Below are 21,731 nucleotides of genomic sequence, written 5' to 3' on the forward strand. Positions count from 1 at the left end.
CTCTTGACATCACATTAATAATTTCAATAAAATGCATTTTTGCACACACTCAAACTTATCTTTAACCCATCGTTCCTGCTTTACCATCCATGTCCACTGAATCTTTTTTTTGTTACTGTGCTCTGAAATAGTACAGATAGAGAGTGAAAAACTATTTGTAAATAAAAATATTGAACTATAAATAACAGCTCATATAGACCAGATAAACCTGGCTGAAGTCAGCCCTCATTTCACACTCCAAGGAGTTTGAATATAGGGAAAATTTCAGTGTGAATATGTATTTGCATATTTACACCTGCACCTGTACACACACTGAATGGTGATATTGTGTTAATACGTTTATATATATTAGAGATATGAACTACTGATGTTTTATGAGTTTAGAAGTGAAAGCCTTTCCATACGTGAAGCATAATGACGTCAAACTATTTAAGAGGTTTGTTAGACATCACAAAACTAACAATCAAGACCCCCAATGAGACACCAAGAAAAGCAGGTCCCCACCACACAATGAGTCCCTGTTTAACCCATGTTTTGTCCGTGCAACACTCCAGTGAGCATTTGCTGCCTAGCACCCGCTCTGCTCAGCAGGGATTAGGCACACAAAGACATGCGCACACACAAACACACTACACAAACCAAACACTATCTACGCTGAGCCTCCGTGAGAGGCTGTCGCAACAGATGCAGCGAGTGAGCAGGAACTGGGTTTGAAAAGTGCCAGTTTTTCCAAAGAGGCAGTCTAACTTCTCCACAAAGGGCGACCTGATTGACCCTCATGAGTGTGGTGAGTGCTTTTGGCCAACTCTTCATAATAACTGTAGCTGTTGGATCCTTTTCACTATGAATACAACAATAGTCTGAATGAGGTGGGTGGATGCCTTTTAGATTCTTGAGGATATATATATATATATATATATATATATGTGGGTATCCATCTATAGGCCTTTTTATTAAAGGTCCTTCGGAACAACGTTGCAATCACTTGTTATTGGTAGAATATTCATGCAAACACAAATATAGTCAGCTTATAAACATCCCTATTGCACATTTTTTCCCCTCGGGCTACAATACCCCAAAATTTAATGTTCCACATGATTTGCTTAACATACAGCCCATCTTAACACGTATCAACACAAACTGCTGGTGGTTTGTTAATTCTTGCTCCAGCCAAAAATAATTAATGACTGGTAATATGTTTGTCAGGGATTACTGGGATTGAAAGATGAGCTGCTGTTGCTTGTGATGTTGTAAAACCAGAGGGATTCTTAGGTATTAGGTGTCTGTAGGTCAAACATCCAGTAATAATAACCATCACATTTAGGTCCACAAATATTCAAACTGTTTTACTCTTTTTTTTACGCTCAATTGGAGTAGACTGTATGTGAAATGTAAAATCAATGCACATTGTTGAAGTAAATGTACATGGTCTTCAAATTCTTGACATTGAAGCTGAGTGTTCCTTAAATCAGCCTTTACTCAGAAATGTATTTAGTGAAAACTTTTCTACGAATAGAAAAGTTAATTTTTGTGTGAAATCCTTCCAGTTGGTTTTATCCAGGCTGTCTCCAATTATTAGTTGTACAAAAAAAGACCTGAAACAGCTGATGTTAAGTGTTGCAAAGAACCAGTTTGGTGCTGAAGAGATTATTAAAAAAGGAGAGCAGAAGTGAGTGATGGGGAAAACTCTTTAACTATTGACTCTGATAAATGCAGACATGGTCAGCATGACACACAATCCCTAATAGCTAAAAAAATACTAAATTATTTGACATAATACAGGAAATGATGGTTGGTTTAGCTCAGAAACATACATTCCAGAAACTATTTTGCACAAATATTGCGTTTTAGATTTTTTTTTTTCATGTAAAGCCAGAAGAAGTATAAATAAACAGGAAATAGTAAGACTTGGTGATTGTATGATTGTATCCATTTGTTATTAGTTTTGACTTTAACAGGAAGCTGGACCTCTGAGTGATTTGTGCTCCCTTTGTTTTCTGCCACAGTTCAACCCAAAACAAAAACTTAGGGACTTTTGGGTCATACATCTTGAACAGCTAAAAGTAGCAGAAGCTTTGGTACAATTCAAATACCACTTTCAGGCAACACAAGTTTTAATTTTATTTATTTTGGAAGTACTCAAAGTCCAACATGCCATCAGTAGTTAAAGCACAACAACAAACAAACGGCTGAAACGAGCTTTCTTCAGTGAGTTAAAAGTAGTTTCTGTTCCACCTTGTCAAAAGGAGCCATCCGAGGTGGTTTGGGCATCTGGTATAGAAGCCACCTGGATGTCTTTCAGGGAGGTGTTTTGGACATCTCTCACCTTGGTACAGATCTAGTACCTGCTGCAGAACCCCGAAGTTGCCCTGGATGAATTGAAGAGGTAGCTGAAGTGAAGAAAGTCTGGGGATTTCCGCTCAAATAGAATGAAAATAGAAGCATCAGATGATTGATGGATTAGGCAGAGACACATCGAAAGCAGTGCTGCATGCCGTTGTCACACATAAAATTAGATCACAGCGTGTTTTTACTATAAGCAGGATGTCAAACAGATGCACGACTTAAACAGAGAGTGGATTGAGTGTTTCTTTGGGTTGATGGCTGCTGTTCGTGTTTAGCACAAGGAGGAATTAAGCCTGAGCTAAATGGATTAGTGAGAGGCGGTTTAGCTCACTCCCTTGGATTCAGAAGACGGATTGCTGATACTGTCTTTTTGCACGCTGTTTCACTGCAAAAACAGCATATTAGCTTTTTAAAATGAAGGTAAAAAAATAATGATCTTCTGCAGGTCCTTTTTGCTTAAATAATCCAGTCTGTTTTATTTCTAAAATAAAAAAGGGAGGCAGAAAAAGAGGTTACATAAAGAAAAGAAATATCTTTTTCAGGGTAAAGAAAAAAGTTATAATTTTAAAGTGTGCAAATTTATTAAACATTTGGACTTTTTGTTGAAGACTCAATGTGTGGGAAAAATATTTCAAAAACCCAAGAAAAGGAAGCAAAATTTTTGATGAACAGCAGCAATATGTTTGTGCTTTGCCTTCACTTGATGAATCCCTCTGAACTCAAGGTTGCCATTATTGTTGCTGTGATGAATCAACGATTGCCTAATTTAATGCCTCCCAGGACTTCAGTGTGCCCACCAGCACAGAAGCACTGTGGCATTTAAAACTGGACACTACAGATGGAAATAAAAGCTCAAATATACTTTGGTTTACTCAGAACCATGGTTTCCACTTCTATTACAAAATACTAAGATTTCCACTAACAGTTTCATATCCAACTCCTTTTTTTCATCATCTGTAAGCCAGAAAACCCAATTGAGCTGTTTCAGTTGCAGTTTTGACTTCTGTTACTTCCTTAATGTTGGCGTCATGAATGTAGGCTTTGAACGCTCTTACTCAAAGTGATCCTGTCTGGTTCTGCCATTGTCACAGAAACTACAGCCACAGCCTTTACTGCCATAACATGTGCTCACCTCTTAAAGTCGCATGTAAGGTTTGAAAAATAACAGGGTTTTGAATATTTTTTTGCTATAAAATGCCTACCTCTAGTTTTTCTTTGGCTCCAACTTGTTTGAGGTTTTTACCCAGGCTGTCGGTTGATTGGATGAGTAGGAGGGGACGCTGCAATCTGCTGTGACTTGTTATGCTAAACAGCTGTGATTGGTTATTAACTAACATGCAGCCATCTGAAGACACAGACATAATGTTTCACAGCCGATTCCGGGGAGAAAATGTTTTTTGAGACCATTTAAAGTAACATTCGTGTTAGCAGTGCTCCTGAAACACATATCTACAAACCTAATGCCCAGTGAAATAATATTACTCAGTAACTTTTACCAACACTGGGTCACAACACTGTCTCGTTCAGTATCAGTGCTCAAACTCACACACAGAGAAAATGCCACTGCTTTTCTTTGTCTTTAAACAGCCGAAGCATCACAGAAACACAACTCTGACACTTCCTACTTGTTCCAAAGGCTAGTTGTCCTTTTTATCCTCATAGGAAGTTTAATGCTGAAGCAGAACACCAAGCTGCTGGATGGGTTATTATTTCTATTATTTCTCGCATATCTCACCAACAAAGAGTTAATATTAGTGGGGAAACAACTGCATGTCAAGAGTCCAACATCTCTGGCCAATTTTTGTTCATCTCTTTGCTGCAACATTCTGAACAATAGAGTGTAATTACAACAGAGCAAAACAACTGAGGAGTCTTTTCATCTCTGCCCTGCTTTGTCCTCACTGTGTTTATGTCACTAAAACCCACAGATGCTCTTGTGTGATTTCTCTCCCGGTTTCTTGTATTTGACCCTCTCTATCCCTCACACCCCTTTATCCTCGCACACACACACACAGAAGTGGGAATGCGGCTTTTAAATTATTCAGGCTTCCAAGCAGAAAGTGTCACAATCAATGAGCACAAATGAGCCTCCATTCACAAGTGTTTATTTATAGACTTTACAGGATGGCTACAAGGGCCACGGCTCGGATCATTTCCTGTCCATTCTCATGATGTGAGCATATATTTGACCAGTACTATACAAGTACCCATGAGTATCTTATCTGTGTGTGTGTGTGTGTGTGGTCTATTGAAATTCTGGTAGTGTTGACATCGTGAGTCATAATTAGAGGTCGACCAACAGGCAATCTTTAGGAATCAGGGCAGCTGATGGCTGAGATACAGCACTATTTTTTTGGTCCACATGTATTTCTTTCTTTTAACAAAATATAACAATAATTGCTTAATTTAGCTGAACACATATTTAACAACCTTTAGGAAAACTTGTACACCTAAAGATAATCTACAGAAGAGCCTTTTCACTTAAAAAAAACTAAACTGTGGGTAACAGAAAGCTGGTTGTAGCAGCTGCTGCTGCATTTTCATTTTCCTACTTAGTAATCTGTTAGGTATGAACAGGCATGCTTGATTGCGGATTTTCTAATCATGGCCAATATCGTCTGATTAATTGGTCCGTCAGGAAACGGGTCTGTCCCTTGTTACGATAGAGTTTTGACCAGTAATATATATGTAGATTTGCATTTTCATGTTCTAATTATCAATGATTTTATGCTTTGGCTTATCAGAAATTCAGTAGCTTGTCTTCAGAAAACATAAAATGGAGGTCAGACGATGTTGTCTATTGTGAGATTTAATCCTGTGATGATCACTAACTTAAACGCCTGGAATCTTTTGTTTTAGTGCTTGATGGACAGTAAAGACAAAATTTGACTTTTCTGCTTCTGCACTGCATTTAGAGGCGCATCATTTGAAGTGCTCTCCAGATAGACTGTCATGTTTTTTAAGTGCTTTTTAAAGTTTTAAAAAATTTAAAAGTCAAATATTGCTGCCTGTCAATCTTAAAAGGACTGTAATGCCCTTTTTTTTACAAACAAATGGCAGCTCAAAACAGTACACTATGGAAAGGAGTGACCAAGTGTGAGTCATTTTAAAAGGCTGCCAAAAGTAATTATCCTTCCTCTGAAAAGAACAAGGCAGCACAACTCCTAAAAAGTTGCATTCACAACACTTTTAGAGCAGTGTCATTTGGACCAATAAAAGCAGAGTAGTTCTGTTTGGCCATAACCCACAAATATGTATCTCAGCTTAAGTTTGGCTGTAATTGAATCATCCAAAACCCAGCAGCACATCTACAACTGAGAAAACGATCAAGAATTTTCTAAACACTAGTCAAAATCTGACCCAACTAAATGAAAGGCCTAGCATTCCTTGAAGATCTGCATATCGCCCACCACTTTTCATGCCAAAGTTTTTTTTTCTAAGATCATCTTATGATGAAATATGACAGAGGAATAGCTGTTTTGGACAAAATGTGTAAATACCATTATGCATGATCTAATGTGATATTAAGAGATCTTATAGTCTGTGTTGGGGATGACTCTTAGCTACCACCATATCAAATTTTAGTTCATTATGTGCAAAAATGACAGAGTTGTAGCCATTTTTGTGTTTGCTGAGGTCGATCAGTTGTGGCGACTATCTTAGGTTGGACTGACTCTGAAAGTTAATCAGTTATAGATGTACCGCCAGTGATTACTTCCTGAGAGTTTCATTAAAATCTATCTAAAATCTATGGGATATTTTGCTAACAGAGAGGCAGAAAAGCAGCCACTTGCACTCACTCAGATGTGCACACACACACACGGGCAATTACATGATCATCTGCCTTTCAATGAGACAAGAGATAAACACTTTTATCTGATTATTTAAAGAATCATTTTTCATGATCATAAATTTCAGATGACAGAAAAACCTCCATAACCAGGTATTGTTTTATGAGGAAACTTAGAATTTTTTTTGGTATGGCATCATCCATCTGTCTGTCCATCTGTGGACAGTTTCTTGTCCAATGTCTAAACTGATAACCCTTTAATATATCAAGGTCAAACGGCACAGCTGGATACCTCATGGGTCAAGGATGGTCACTATTGAGTTCAAGATCACAGGGTCAAAGGTCAAGGTCACAGGTGACCCCTTTGTGGAAACCTTGTCTATGTTCCAGCTTCACATCTGAGTAACATAGAAATGTGAAACCCTTGGGTCCCTAGATAGTGCCTACCAATGGCACGTTATGTACCATTGTTGATACTCTTGTTTCTACTGTAAACATTTTATTATGAACTCATAGTAAACAAAAACCAACCTAAACAGAAAAATAAAATATTATATATATATATATATATATATAATATGTATGTTGAGTTCCTTTTAAAAACAGGAATTGACATGTCAGAGCTTTACGAAGTGAGGAATCGAAACAAGGACACGTGTGTTTGATGTAGCTCTACTTTATATACAGTAGTACCAAAATTGTAACAATAACAGTAACTGGTAAGCATCATGGATCACAAAATATAAATATGGCTTACTGGACAGCTAGGATTGCATTAAGGGACAAAATTATGTTTTCAACAACAAACTTTTTCACAAACTCAAATCCTTTCTGCTCCACATCTACAACGACTCCATCTGTAATTATCTGCGTTGCTTAAAGGAGCTGACAGAATGAGAACAAACCATTTGTGGCATGAACCAAATGCTAAACTCTATTGAACTGACAGTAGTTTGCACAAACAGAGAACCCAGGATCTGCACAGATGTGCTGTGGTCTGACAGAGAAGAAAATCTCTCTCCAAATTGAGTTTTCAAATTTCTGAATAACATTTACATAAATAATTGACTCTCAACATCATCCTCTAATCAGTTTTAGATCAGAGCTCAAGTGTTTTCACTTCCCTGAAAAAAAAAAACTCCTGAGAGGACAGATGAAACATATGGTGTGGTTGTTGTGGAAGTTTTCTTCAGGAGACCGTCACAAGAATTCAAAGTTTGCCAAGAAGCCCAAAGAAGCAGGAGGGACATAATACCTGCAAGTGATGCTGTGTCGTGTTAAATGAAATCTTTCCAGGGATTTAAAACTGGAGAAACATTTTTAGACTGCTAGCTCAGTTATTGTGTTGTGGGCCGTCTCATGTAAACACTTTCATAAACAATAATCACTGCATAAAATCAAAAATACACACATATGGCAAAAAATCTGTTTGCCAACAATTTTGTTTTTAACAGTTTCACTAATTACTAAACAAAAGTAAATAAAATCCAATGAAGAATCAACGATGCATTCCTTAAATGTATGATGTGAATTTATTGTTGCTTTGTGCAGATTGTGTGTTTGTGGTTTGAAATTTAAACAATTCTGGTAAAGCAGCATCTGAGGGAGGTGTCTTCTGTTGTTTTTTTGTTTTGAGTTCACATTTCATCAGTTTGCCTCATTTCCTTTCTGCTCTGTGCTCTTATAAACTAAACATTAAGGCACTCTTGTTCCAAAAAAAGGCGCTCTGAATCCGTTTAGGTTTTGTCTCATGTTGTCAGATGTTGACACAGGCCTGACATTATGCTTAAATAGCTGTTTAAGACAAAAGACAAAACATCTCAAAGTAATAGCCGCAGTTAGGTCGTGTGTGTCTGCCACACTCCTCTGAAACCCTGGGTTTAAAAATCATCTTACAGAGCTATTGTACACATGGGTTAAACACAAGTACTTTGTTGGGATTTTGTCAACATTTAGCCGTACATTGAGCTCTTGGATAGATGGTCAGAAGGGACCAAAGTCCCCCCAGAAGAAGATCAGCTCTGTGCTGCAGATGTTTTACTCTGACAAGTTGGCAGCAGCAGCAGCAGCTGTGTGCAAGATGCCTTCACTTGTCTGGTAAAAAAAAAAAAAAAAAATCATTTTATGTCCCTTTTTTTGTGCAAGTTTAATAATTTAACAAAATAACCAACAATATTTGAACCAAGCAATAAACAGTAGTCCACAGGAGGCAGATGTGTTATGATGAAACTTCAGTAAGAAGAGATGTTCGAAGCATCTTAGTTTAATGTTACAGAAATTTCTGATTTAATGTTTACAATCAAATACAACTTTCACTGCAAAAGGTATGACAGGATAATCTGACTGTTAAGCTTCTGTTCAGCCTGTGGTTCATACTTTCTGTTCTTCGCTCACTAATGTCCAACGACTGTCCTGCTGGGCCCATGGGAACACTCTCAGCCGTCCAGAAACCTTCGTAACAATACAAAGATTTATCTTTTCCATCACTGGTGAACACCTTCAGTTAGGAGACTTATTTGATCTAAGAAGGACAGATTTATGAGCTGTTTGAAATGATGAAACTTAGGTTTTATTTTGGTCTGAGTCTCTGCTGTAGCGCAGCACCCGGTAGTTTAAACCATTTAGTTGATTGGAGTGATTGTATGTCCAATAGGTTTTCCAAGATCTAAAGTTATCTTTACATTTGATAAAACTTTGAAAGAGACTTCATTCTGCTCATTGTTGAGGTCCAGACTTTGAGCTGTTTGGCTGAAAGTGAATAACTTTGTAACTGGACTGATTTAAAAAAAAAAGAAACTAATCTAAATGTGATTCCATACAGACAATAATATTAATAATGAATAAAAGGGAAGGAAATGATAATAAAAAAAACATAAAAAACCCCCCAAAAGGCTAGGTTAGTTCTTGTGAGCCACAAAATTTTACTCTTTACTTCTGAGCATATTTGTTGCGTAATGTAGGTGTGTGTGTTGTCTGTGTGGGGGTGGGGGGTGGGGGGGTCATGACCGTTTCCCCCTTGTTTGTTTTTGACTTTGGTCTAGCTCTCAGGAGGTGATGAGGAACGTGTCGACAAGTCTGAAAGTGTGTCAGAGACAAAGAAAAGGAGACGGAGGAAACAGGAGGGGAGGCTAAAAGGCAAGAGGTTACAGAGGAGTTATGAGAGAAATGAATGAGAGAGAGAGAGAGGATACAGAAAGTGTCCAAGGAGTTAAACGTACAAAGAGGAGGAAGAGGAGCAGAAGACATGTCCTTGTTTTAAGTTTGTTAAAGAGGAGAAAGCAGGTTAACAGTTTGTTGCCGTCAAAATAGTCGCGTGAAGAAACTGAGATCCTTTGCAAATGTTTTGAGACATTTTAGAGACTTCCTGCTCGCTGCCAGCAGTCACAGCTCAGTAAGGTACTAACTTTAGGTTGATTAGCTGTGGCGGCTATTTTGAGCCAGGTTGACTCCAAAAATCAATCAGTTGTAGATGTTATTTAATTAATTTTGTATTACCAGATTTTGTTTTAAATAAATGCCTTGTTTCTCTCTGCAGAGATTGAGAAAGAATATGTCAGAAGAACTTTAGTGCTAAACAATCAAAAATGACAATTGATCAAATGATTGGAGACAAAAGCTGACTTTTAACAACAGTGATGTGTAGTTGTATGCTGTAATGAATGCTAAATTGTCAAACATTTGTCCGAGTCCGGTCAAAAAAGGTCTGTTAGTTTTTCACACGGACCTCTACTGTGTGTAAATGCTTTGTGTACAGAAAAAAAATAAAACAATGTTTTTTCTTTCTGCACACCAACACAAGCTTATTTTTCAGTGAATAAGATTTGTCGAAACAGAGGTAAAAATACTGCAAAAGCTTTTTTTAAATAAAAAGTTTTCATAAACACCTGTCTGCCTTTGGATAGCTTTCCCCGTCTATTCTGAGGTACGTTGGTTATTTGCCTTAAAGTCGAAAGAAAAAAAGTCTCAGTCTCAGCTGAGCGAATTCAATCCTCTGGCTCCTTTTTGCTGCCTTCACACAGATGGGCAATTACTGCATGAAAGGTGGGTGAATAGTGAATTTTAAATTGTAGCAGAAATCACTTTGAATTGGATGACTTCTAATTTTGTTGTCAGGAAGTTGTAAGGTCAGAGTTTTCTGGAGCTACTCAGCTGTGAAACACACTGAGTGTACTTCCTGCTGATGTGAGGAGGGGAAAAATCCACCGCTGTAACTTTGTGCAGAAATTAAGCCTTTTAGTGTGCAGTACCGTATTATTATATTTTATCAAGAACAGCCTCCACTAGACTATACGACAAAATGAGGAGAAGTAGTTGTTTGCAAATGGGAGTGTTAGGATTCCTAAACCCACATGTTGAAATTTCCTCACGTAGGACACTAAAGTCTTTGGCAAGCTATTTGAGCATTTATCATAATTGTTTTTGTCTTCTTCATGAAATCTTCAGGAAACGTCAAACATGCTACAAGTGATTAGATTTAGGTGGTGATCCACCAAAATCCAAACCAAACATAAAACTATTGTGGTGCTTGAGTAATTATGACGTTGCAGCCTTAACTAGTGAGAGTCAAAAACCTCAGTGTGTTAACTGGTTAAAACTTAGTCTACCAACAAGTAATACTAGTGACTTTTATATGAGCAGACAAGTGTAAAATTTTAACTAGTAACCCAGTAAAGTCTAAAACACTCATAATCTGTCAAGTTAAGGCCTATTCTGACCTTACTAGATAACTAAGACAGATAAAATGTTTACTAGTTAACTGTTAAAGTAAAAGTTAAGACCCTAATAAGCTCGTTTTTTCAGTTACTGACTAGTGTGTTTGCTAGTGAATAATATTAGCATATTAGGTGTATTAGTGCACTCCTTCAACAGTCAGTAGTTGTACTACTAGACAGGATTTGTGTTGACTTGTCAACATATGAGAGTTTTTGCTTTTCACTTGTTAACTAGTACGACACAATTGTTTACTAATATGGTCCAGTTAAAATGCAGATATTTTGTGACTTTTGAGATACAAGTGTGGTACTTTGGGTTTCTGTTCGAACTGGTTAAAAAAGCTGTGCCACCAGTTGACAGAAAGAAAAAAAAAATGTTACCAGTCAAAGTCTTTATTCAGTTAGTGCACCAAGATGCTAAGATAGATTGACCGAATGTCCAACAAGTGCAAAGAAATTGCAACCCAGAAAAGGAAAATGAGTATTGAGGATGTCAGATAAATGGACTTTCACCTTACCGCTGATCTCCTGAGCAGTCAATAAGATTAGAAAAGGGCTATATACTGTAAATGCAATCCATTTATAAAAGAAATGTCACCACCTAAACTCTACAGTGTTCATTTCAATAAAACATTTTATAGCAGCTGTGGGCAAAAGAGATCAGACCATACACGAACCGAACACCGGCATCTATTTCACCAAGCAGTGAGGCGACCGATGGAAGCTTTTGTTTGTGGAGATTGTTTTGGGTCTAAATCCATATTTTCTCTTTTCTCTCCTTTGTCCTTCTGGCCTCTCTCTCTCTGTCTGTGCTGAAACGGGGTGTGTGTTAATTCTTTGTTGAAAGGAATGTTTTTGTGAAAATAATTATTTAGTGTGCTGGCAGGGCCCGTCAGTGTGGAAACAAATGCATTTTCAGATGGCAGCCGGTGTGCGTGAGCCTGAACCTTGGCAGTGGGTGTTTTGGGATGAGTGCAGCCTTATCTTAGCCAGCCAAGGAGCCCCCGGATCCCCTGGCTCATCACCCAGCAGCCGATTACCTTCCCCCTGAATCTCTGCGTTTTATTAGACTTAGGGGCCTGTGCTGATAAAAGTGACAAACATTCAACATTCACTTAAAAAAAAAAAAAATCCATGTTCAGAGAGCCGAGCATTGATTTTGGGCACTGGCCACGAACAGAAGATCTGACTCAGATATAACCTTTGTGAGAAATTACAGAGAGTCCAAACTCAGTTGGTCAGAAAGCCAGCTTTAATGCAGGTTACACAACCATTTAAAGATGTACATTTTTGTTAGATGTATGCTAGAAATTTATTTAAAAAAAAAGCCTTAAATGTCATGATTTGGTACATTGCTCTAATTTTTTTCAGGAATTTGAGATAATGCCACTGTCAAAATCAGCTTTTTTTCAGTAATCACTGCCTGCTGCAGCGAAAGGAGGGCAACCATTTAACTGCCCTTGTCTGTGTGCACATGTTTGTTTATCTGCCTGTCTGTTAGCAAAATATCATGAGCCAGTGGATGGACTTTAATGAAACTCTCAGAAAGTGATAATTGGATGTACTAATGAATCTATTAAAGCTAATCGACATCAGAAAACATGAAAATGGCTCTAACCTAGTGGGTTTTAAAGATACTGAGCTTAAATTTGGCGTGATAGTAGCTGAGAGTCATCCCCAACATGTACTCTGAGCACTATCAAATTGCATGAAACCTTTGTTTACAGGTTTGGTGTTAATTCTTAGAAATCAACCCTGCCTGTCTGTTAGCAAAACATCTCATAAACCACTGGATGGACATGACTGAAATTCTCAGAAAATAAGCAGTGGATGTACATCTAAAACTGATTAATGTTTGGAGTCAACTAGATTCAATATTGCACATATTGGGCAAAGATTTGGTAGGATATTAACTGTCATCTATCCCCATCAAAGCACTAATAAATCACACAAGATGTCTGTATTTAACTTTGGAATGCAAGGCAGCAGGTGATATGCTTTCCCACAAAAAGGGCTAGTTTTAATTCCTAAATATATTTGCAACAGACGTAGTTGTGTCAGTCTGACTCCTATAGATAATTCTCACTTATCTGTGGATTTCTATATGTAAAAATAAAAATAGGTGCATTGCTGACAGAGTGCAGAATAGATGAACCTTAGGAAATGGGGACCAAACCCAGTTTAAATCCACTGAATGTCGTAGAGGAGAGCGGGACGGCACTTTTTACGCTGTGGACTGAGCTCCCTGTTCTCTGCTTCTCCTTTCTGCTCACAGTGATTAGCTCAGTTTGTCATAAGACAGTGAGAGAGAAACTGCAGCGAGGCTCTCAGAAGAGTCCTAGATTATTGGATTATGCATGAATGGGACTTTTTTTTCCCCCCACTCACAGATAAATGAAACACTTTATTCATATTCTATGGCTCAGTCTCTCTCCTGCATTACATTGTTGTTCAAGCTTTGCTTTACTCCTTTTTTCAGCCGCGAGGAATGAAATTTATAATTTACTATTGAATGTGGACTGTCTGCTTTCAAACATGTTGCTTTAGAAAAGGTAACAACCCGAAGCCCACTCTGAATTGCAGTTTCTTTTTTAGGTTTTTTGCCTCACATATCTTTGAAGGTTTTTAGCCACAGGTGGACTCTAGGAATTGCTCACATTGTCATCTCATCTTTATTCAAACTTACTTTCTCTGGTCTGCAGAGGAACCTCATTGTCAGAGTGAAATGACTGCACGTGCGTGTCCCTGCTAGATTTGAATTGGGTTTTAAACAAAAACAGTTATGGTAAATTCTGTAAGAAAGCTTTCTGAACACATGTTCTTGGCACATCCAGAGGGCAGGGGCTTTCCCGTTCAGTCACTGGAATATAATCTTTAATATTTGCATGAAGTGTCGTCCTCTTGGCTTTAAACAGAAACTTTCACCAGGCTCTGGGTTCGTCTGCAGCCTGGATGACGATACAATGCTTCGATCCTGCAAAGTTGACTTTAAATATCTCAGAGTTTTGTTTGCAAAGTTGGGTGGAACTAAATGGGAGATTGATAGACCGATTGACCGATTGTGGCAGCATGATCCAGGTGCTGTACCCATGGTACTGTGGTAGAGAGAGACCTGAAACAAAGGTTTAAAAATTGGCTGCAATAATTTACAGGGACGATCATGCTGATCTGTGGTTTATTACCAGTATGTAATAGTTATAGTCAGCCCATGTCTGGGATGTGAATCACAGATTCACAGTCGAGCACGATCATGATGTGACTTCATCGGTAGAGCAGCTGTGAACCAAAGCAGTTTTTGTGTTTACATCTAGTTGCATCAAACATCACGTCTTTGTTAAAAACATTATAGTTAAGATTCAATTGAGAAGTTTGAAATGTGGTGTGATTTAAATAAATCCTAGGATAGTTGCTGCTGATTGTGCTATTATCAAGAAAAGTAAGAAACTATAACCTAATAGTTATTTAAATGCTGTTTGTTTGGATCAACAGGACACAATAGGAAAATTAAAAATAAATAATAATAAGCTTTGGTCTGTGTGTGCACTTAGATGGGTTTTTTTTATCCAGTGTTTTTAGGGATTTTCAAATTATTACTTTATCGTTGAACAACAGAAGAATAAATTTATAGGAATAAATGTTTAATAGCTGCCAGATTTATTTATTTTTTTATCTCAGGTCACTAAGGACTTACTGCAGAGCGATGTTTGTTCTGTAAATGGGCTCACATCTGTATTCAGCTTGTTTCGCTGTTCCTGAACAGTGAATGAGTGGAAAATGAAATATTTTTCAAATTTCTCTCTGCTGTATTTTTTTAAGGCTTTATTTTTTGTTCTTTTTCACGTTCCTAGTTGGTCGTAAGATGTGACTCGACTGCAGTCAGCTTTACCACTCGGTGTCATTAGGTTCCTCTTTGCAGTATTCCTGTGTTGTATGAGAACTTAGTGCACAGTAAAATAATCATCATTCAGTTCTGTACGTACATCCACAGAAGAAAAACTCTCAGAGTCAAGATTTATTTTGAACGATGTTTCAGACCTAAAATATTAGCTCTCAGAGAAGCGATGTGTTGAACACCGTTTAAGGAAATATTAGAGAAAATGTAATTAATTGTGCTTGTGTTGTTTTTTATCTTGCAAGGTTTTTGTATATTTTATTAAACACTGGCAGATTTCTTCATTACTTTGCCCTTTTTTGTTTTTTGAAATAAATAGTGAATCAAGAACTAATTAATAAATTAACGTTCGGTAAAAAATTAATGTTGCTATCTTTTTGGCTGTTTGCTGTTCGTTGTATATGGAAAGGATAGTTCAGAGCTTCTGAAGTAAGGTTCTGTGGAAAGATTGTGAACAGCTATTATCTTACCTGTTGTAGATAGCTTTTTGAACAACCCCAATTTTGAAACCAACAGTTTAATTCTGACTGGGTTGACAAGTTAATGAGGTGTCTGGGTTGGGTCACCGGGCTTTCATTAGTAATCAGCACACTTTTCCTCACTTACTAATCACCCCTCCCAGTATACAGTCCCTCTTGTCCAGAGATCATGACTGATGAGCCAACGGCTAGTCTGTATGAAGCCAAGACCAAAGTGGCTAGTTGTTGTCCTAAAACAGCTGGAGTGACAAAAAACATCACCTCATCAACCCAGGCAAAATTAAATTATGTTTCTCCAAGCTGAAGTCATCCAAAGAGCTATCTACAACAGGCGAGATATTATTTGCTCATAACCCTTTCAAAGAACCCCACATCAAAAGCTCTGTCCTACCACTTTAAGGTTTGAATCTAAATTATATGTTGGCCAAAAAGAGCAACATTCCTTCAAGTTTTTACTTTCAGCTTTAGTTGACTTTTGAAAGCCTTAACTATATTAAACAAATATGGAGGAATGGCAGTGAGGAAGTTATTTATTCAAGTAATTAGTTTCCGTCCTTATGACAAGTTGGTTGTAACATTATGGTTGTCTTTTAGCCTGAGCGGCCTCATTAAGGGACTGCCTCATCAGAAAATGATCTTTTACTCATAGTGAGCCTGTGACAGGTTATTAAATGTTACACATCAGGTAGCTTGCCTTGAATTAACTTTCCGTTGGGGTACTTCCCATGCTGACAAATTGCTTTAGTCAGTGGAGAGCCTCAGTCATGACACGGTGACATATGAGCAGTAAGTCATTGCTGTCGCTGCTGTAGATTGTTGCTGAAAACTGCACTGATTTTAGAAACATCCCCCACGGAGCGAGACAGGTCCTCCGCTTTGGATTCTGTGTGAATTTACAGCTTGCTACTACTGATATTAACAGGCATGTAATTTAATGTTTTTCCATTCATTTTCAGAATTTTTGGACAGACATCTTATATAAACCAGCGTTATCTCAGGTTGACCTCAGTTTGAGTTGGATTTATTGGATAATGTTTATGGCTGTGTGCTCATTTATCTGTATGTTAGCAAAATATCTTGTAAACCACCAAACAGATTTTACTGAAACACTCAGAATGTAACGAGTAAATATAAATTTAGATCTGATTAACTTTTGGACTTAACCCTATATAAGATGGTTGGCTCTTGTTGGGTTTTTGTACAATAAAAAATATTCAAGCTCATGAAAAAAGAAAGACAAGACAATCACTGAGTAATTGTCTTGTTAAGCGTTTGCTACGGTATGAATCCTTTAATCCAGAACCACATCACTTGTTCCTGATCATTAATATTCACCGCGAGCTTCGTGCCAAAAGGCCGTAGTCAAGGCAATTTCATCTCCTAAGCAGGGACTCAGACGAGTTCATTTCCAATGCCCTCCAAGCACAACTGAGTTGAAATTGCATTTGAGTGGAAAAAGCAGTGTGATTGAGGAGGGGAGCCTTTCCCACTTGCAGCCACTTAAAAAGGCAGAACAGACATGGCAACATGAAAACCTTAAACTTCATGAATACATGATTCCTCCCTGAAGTGTGTCCTCAATCAACTCGGCCTTTGCCTTCAGTGCAGGAACTCTCCAGATTCATCTGGCACCGGTCATGGTGCAGGTGAAAAAAAAAAGTGGCTTTAGAGCATCAGGACCACTTGTTGTGTCCGTACCAATTAGATATACTGCTCACAGGGTGAATGCTTCTTCAGCTGGACGTCGATGGAATAAAAATCCCATCTGTGTTTGACGCAGATTTGACTCCGTTATATAGTTCATGGGCTGTTTTGTTAGCATAAGACAATGTTATCTTGGGGATGAAACAGGCGTTCTTTACTTTTTATGTTTTTGCACATAAAAATGAGGGGACTGTTAAACCTGGCTTTATGTGTACATATGAAGCAGAAAATAAGTTTTAGATTCCTTTTTTCCATCTCAAGATCGACTGCATTCACTTATTGCGCAATTCATTTTTTTGGCGAAAAAACCTTTGCCATTAATTGTTGCCCAGATTTCACTCATGTTTCTTTTTTATATCAAACAAGAGCCTCTTTTCAGACTGACTGAAGTGATGAAAGCAGGGCGTGTGCATTAAATACACCACGGGCTGAAAGTGAACAATGTGAAACTGCAGGTGCACCAGTCAGATGTACAACAAGTGCTTTGACATCATTTTCTTCCATTTTTTTATTCCTTCTGTTTTCAAATTCTCTCCACATCAGATCTCTTTATATGATCGTTATCATAACAGTGAGCCATCTGTTTATTTACAGCAGCAGGTAAATGTCAGTAAGTCTTTCATTTGTTTGCAGTTATAAAAGACTTTTTGTGTCTGACTTATAGTTTTTTATTGTTCATATTATAAAAAACCCGCATTTTTCAGCCCACTGCTGAGTTGCAGAAAGAGAGTAAAACACCTTGGGTTAGATGATATGAAAGTGTACTGGAATTGTGACATAAGGACAGTCTTTGAAAGATTGTGACACAGAGAATTGTGGTGATTTTTGGAGGTTTGGTTTTGTGTTTAGATTGCAGTGCTTTTTTTACTAGTGTGATCTTTGTATTTTGGTGTTTACCTGTCTTGCTGCGTTTCGGTGTGAACATAGTGTGTATTTACCTCATCATTGAGCTCATCAATGCTGTAAAATGACTCCTTTCCCTGGACTTAATGACTGCTGTACTGTCATTTGTGGGGGAGTTGTGGCCCACGCCTATTTGAGCTACACGCCTAGGATCGGGATGTGCGCCTTGAGAGAGGGAGGATACGATCACTGCTTCGGTTCTTCTCTGGATGACCTGTGACGGGTTGTCGGTGTGAACAACTTTTGACCAATCACACAATACTTGGCGCAAACCCCTGTGAGAAAAAGTTCGTCCAGGGCCTTGAGCCGCATAGCGATGGACGAAGCTGCTACAAGTACAAAAGGACGCAATTTTCATCACGCAACCACGTGAACGAGAGAAGACTTCATGACTTCTCATGGAGTATGACTCCTGCTGATGCATGTCGACTCCATTTTCTGGTTTGCTGGTCTGGAAATCTGGCACTGATCTTCACCATATGTGGATTGGACTAACGGCTTTGGTTTTCTTTCCTTGCTGCTGTGGGGTATTGAAGGGACTAGCTTTTAAATGAACTCTGCTTCATGAATTGAGCCCCGGTGGCTGAATGACTTGAATTGTTCCTTTTTCTTAAAAGTATAATTATGTAAAGTCTTTGTTATTTTAGAAACCCTTTTGTAAATTAAGTCTTTTCAGGGGTTTAAAATTCTATTTTACTCTTTGCTGTTTATAAATTTTTAATCATTATTTTTATTTAAATGGCAAATAAAAAGCTAAAAATTGGCACCATCTGTTCCTTCAGTCTTCACTGTGTTTGTGTGGTGGGGAAATTGAACCAAATTCATGCAAAAGCAGCTTGTGGCTGCGGTATTTTATATTTGATTACTGAATTAGTTTCAATTTGATTATTTCATTGTCTTGTTATATATTACTGCATCTAATCACATTGAGTTGAATCAGAACTTAAGTTGAATCTCACTGCATCGTGACTGAGGGGTGAATCACAGAGTCTCACATCAATTTTTACTTCTAATCTATCTTTGTTCAATTGCATCATTGCAGAGCAGATATTTATATCGTCCACAGAACAGAGATGCAGGCAGAGAGATTGGCGAGATCTTTGATGAAATATTTCAGAGGGATATTTTCAATTTCAATCTGTTGTACCAAATACTGCCAAAAAATAGGAAATTAGTTTTGAACTTGTTTTTTTTTAAACATCTCAAACTGATTTTAAGCATGTTTACGTTATAAAAGTTTAGATGTGATTGTGCTGACACAACCAGTCAGGCATTATTTCCTGGTCAACAGTAAAGCCATTAAATGTGTTTCAAGTTTATCACTACAAAAACTCCTGTTGCATCTCAACTTAAATCAATACATTTCCTTCAGTTCAAGCCTATTGGAACATAATATTGAGAAATGAGCATTATGCGTCTAAGCCCATCCTGCCGTCGCTCTAATCCAAAGATCTGCAGAGGACAAATGGCTTAGGAAAGGTGACTCTGATTGAGACAGACCTCCACACTGCACACCACACCTGCTGCAGTTTGAAGAGGACTTACCTGGTTAAGACTGAAGCAGAGCATCAAAGAGTCGTAGACTGAGAGTCGGTGCAATCAATAGTATTTAATTAAAGTGATGTGGGGGTGCAAACAATGCAGCAGACTGGCTGGAGCTGCTCTTCCTACAATGAAGTTAAAATTGACTTTTTATTCATCGATACAGAGTCACACAGATGCTGTCTATGTCCAGTTCTTCAGCATGTTGCATGAAGTGAGTTTGGAGGCGGACCATTAGGTTTTGCCTCTGTGAGTGGGTTTGTCTGATACCAAAATATCTCATGAACCACTGAAGAAATTTTGATAAAAGAAGTCATTGGATATACACCTACAATATTGCATGAGATTCCGCATAAGGTCATTTTCAAGGTTTGACCAAAAAAGCGACAACACTGTCATTTCTCAGTATACAGTGGTTTAGTGTAAAACTCTGACATGATCTATATTCCTTCAAAAAATGCTCAGCCTTCAATTATTTAGGAATATTCTAAGTGAGGAAAAGTGAAGAATGAAGTGATTAGAAGGAAAGACTGGTGATAATGACATAATTTGTCATCATTCTACTCTGATCAGTCCCAGTTATTGATAGATGACAAAGAATCTGTGCTCTGATGAGACACTGTGCAGTCACAGACACAATGTAGCCCCGCTGTAATGTTTGCTCTTCTTTGTAAGCTGTCATATTTTTGTAATGCAAAATGTGTCGGCTGCGTTTAAAGTGTTTGTCAAAGCACCAGGCTTTGTCAGCTTCTGTCATGTACCTGCATCTCTAAAAGTACAAAATAAATAAATAAATAAATAAAAGCATTATCCTATCAAAAGGGGGAAAATGTTTCCCTGACACACATGCATGCACACACACACAAAAGAATAGTTGAGGCGCATATGGTTCTGTCTCGTATTGGTGATTCTGTTATTGTGGAAAAAGCTGAGCAAGATGCAGAGCTTTTAAGTGAAATGTCAGAATGGGCTCCTCTTGCTCCCGGTGGATTATGAATCTCACTCAGGAGCTGCAAGACAAAAACAAACAGCACTGCCAGTCTGACTCACTGGGCTTTGAAGGAGATTAAATTCTTGTTTTTCCCTTCCCTCCTTCCCTTGTTCATTCCTGTAGACACAAATCTCCCTGGAGATGAATGACAACGTCCCGATGGTCCTGAGGTGAAGTGACGTTTAAATTGTATGTTGTCGATATCCAAACACAGTATAGAAACTAAGGTTTGAGTGGCACCTATTTTCAATACCTCCTCATATTATACCACAATATACAGTATCAGCATATGGCTGGAAAAGAAGGCTCTTTTACTTCATGTGTTTAGGAAACTATAGGGGTTTGTAATATATTTTAAACCTTACTTAATTAGATAAAAAATGCAACAGAAGCATTTTTTATCAATGATATTGCATTACAGAACAGGGATTTAAACAACAAAATAAAAAAGTCTCACAGTATACCAGTAATGTTACAGAGACATCATGTTACCTCTAAAAGTAACTATCGACCACAGCCAAATGTTTTTGCACATGTCAGTGTGTTTGGTTTTCTGTCTGATAGCAAAATATCTCATGAAACACTGAATGGATTTTAATGAAACGATCAGAAGGCAATCACTGTACATCTACAACTGAAGAAAGTTTGGAGTCAACCCAATTCAAGATAGTCATCATGGCTAACTGAGCTCAGCCAACACAAAAATGGCTATAAGTCTGTCAAATTTACCAATAACAGGCTAAAGTTCTAAAATGGTAGTAGCTGAAAGTCATTCTCAACACATATTTTGAGTACTAACAGATCACACGAGCTCACATATAATGTTCCTTACAAGATTTAGAAGACTGTATTTTAACATCCATCCATCCATCCATCCATCCATCCATCCATCCATCCATCCATCCATCCATCCATCCATCCATCTCCGGTCGGGTCATGAGGGCAGCAGTCTAAGCTGAGTTCCTTTAACACTCTGGCATAAATATGCAGTGAGCAATTTTCTTTTAAAAATGCTAGGCCCTTAGTTATTTATTTTTATAAATTTTTGCCATGTTTGTAGATCACAGACAATATTCAGTCGGCTCCTATTTTTCTAGTGTGTGTTCACGTGCTAACTTTGAATTCTAGCTTGAGCTGCTTCCTTCTCTTCAGCAGGGACATATGTAGTTTAAATGGGTTTGAGTGAAAATTTATGAGAATTCTGTCAACAAAGACACATTTAAATGCTGGTTTTAGAGCGAGTGAGTTGTGCCATTAACATAGAGGAGTTGCTGTTTATACTTTGAACTGCACTACACTTTATGCAGTTCCTTCAGCGTAACAGAAGATGTCATTACAGCAAAAATAAGACTGCTGTTCCACAGAAAAAGTA

The 21,731-nt window shown here is 37.9% G+C and overlaps 1 protein-coding gene across 4 annotated transcripts in view; it reads left to right on the forward strand.

The window, feature by feature from the left end:
* Positions 1-696: 696 nt before the first annotated feature.
* Positions 697-21,731, forward strand: part of LOC108240492 (SPHK1 interactor, AKAP domain containing) — a 128,219-nt gene continuing 107,184 nt past the window's right edge. For 2 of the 4 annotated variants that reach the window (XM_037973139.1, XM_037973144.1), the window contains exon 1: positions 697-787. The gene's annotated coding sequence lies outside the window, so the exon portion shown is untranslated. The remainder of the gene's footprint in view (positions 788-21,731) is intronic. The other 2 variants (XM_017424019.3, XM_017424022.3) reach the window with 1 other exon arrangement.

The sequence above is a fragment of the Kryptolebias marmoratus genome, linkage group LG2, assembly GCF_001649575.2.
Source record: "Kryptolebias marmoratus isolate JLee-2015 linkage group LG2, ASM164957v2, whole genome shotgun sequence".
Classification (NCBI taxonomy): Eukaryota; Metazoa; Chordata; class Actinopteri; order Cyprinodontiformes; family Rivulidae; genus Kryptolebias; species Kryptolebias marmoratus.